Genomic DNA, 1,588 nt, shown 5'->3' with positions numbered 1-1,588 from the left:
TGACTGCAGCCTGTAGGAAGTGTTCTTTCTTTTGTGTGCAGATGTGTGCATTTGGATGTTCCTTAGGATACAGTGACAGTGTTAGTGACTATTTATGCTTTTCAGTTAGCAGCCAGCTGCAGGGCTATATATATATATATATATATATATATATATATATATATATATATATATATATATATATAAGAATGACACTTGAGATATGTGGTTGACAGGCAGATGGCTGAGAAGGAACACACATTTAACAACCTGTGAATACTTATTAAACAGAAATATATACAAAACATTCAACTTATTCAGTGGTTGAATTTTAATAGCACATTTTTGGGATTGGTGGCACGGTGGTTAGCACTGTTGCCGCACAGCAAGAAGGTCCTGAGTTCAATTCCACCATCAGGCCGGGGTCTTTCTGTGTGGAGTTTGCATGTTCTCCCCGTGTTTGCGTGGGTTCCCTCCGGGTACTCCGGCTTCCTCCCACCGTCCAAAGACATGCAGCTTGTGGGGATAGGTTAATTGGATAATACAAATTGTCACTAGGTGTGAATGTGAGTGTGAATGGTTGTCTGTCCCTGTGTGTTGGCCCTGTGACAGACTGGCGACCTGTCCAGGGTGTACCCTGCCTTTCGCCCTATGACAGCTGGGATAGGCTCCAGCGCCCCCCGCGACCCTGAAAAGGATAAGCGGAAGCGAATGGATGGATGGATGGATGGACATTTTTGGGATTGATCAAGTCAATATAATGAGTAGAAATTCTGCACTATGTCTACATATTTATACATCTGTAATAATTTAAGGCACATCTTTCATCACATTCAGAGATGCAAGCAGATCCCCTGGTTTAATTAGATGTGACCAGTGTTCAGTAGTCATTAATTTACACCGGTATTCAAAACATTCAACATGTTGGGACATGAGATCACAGTTCATTATTGTGCCACCATGATTTTTTTTTCCATTTTCTTTTTTTAATTTTCTGGACTACACAATTCAAGTTGATTTTGATTTCCAACAATTGTTGCAAGAAATAATCTATGAAAAACAATCTCATTTTCCCTGGATGATTGAGCATGCATCAAGATATGAAAAACTATATATACTATATTTCAATATCTCACCTGCTCTCTTTAAGAAAAATCTAACAAACTGATAGAAGACATTCATTCAGATTTTGGTCCATACTGACGCGATAGCATCACACAGTTACTGCAGATTTGTCGCCTGCTTCTTTAAAGCAATATCGGAGACTAATAATATCACTCGCACAAGAACTATGTGTACTTTTTACTAACTTTGTCATATTTTGCTGACAATAGTTAAGTACTTTTATTTTAGTACGGTGCATAACGACGACTTGTACGGTTGATTTGTTTTTATTTGTTGATAATGTAGGGGAGACCGGGGATAGTTGTAACGTGGGTCAGTTGTAACACTTCCAATTTCTCCAATCAGGGCTAAGTTTCAAATGATGTGACTCATCCTGTGCATGCCCAATTCAGTTCTGCTATCACATGTGAAAAATCAGCACATTTTGTCAAACACAGACAATTTAACACGAAAAAAAGTAATTTGTATGCCAAAAAGTTTTTCT

This window comes from Aulonocara sp. 'chitande type north' Nkhata Bay, linkage group LG5, assembly GCF_057382095.1.
Source record: "Aulonocara sp. 'chitande type north' Nkhata Bay isolate Kocher_YH1m ecotype deep benthic linkage group LG5, A_spYH_male_GT1.1, whole genome shotgun sequence".
NCBI lineage: Eukaryota > Metazoa > Chordata > Actinopteri > Cichliformes > Cichlidae > Aulonocara > Aulonocara sp. 'chitande type north' Nkhata Bay.
Note: the sequence above shows the minus strand (reverse complement) of the source record.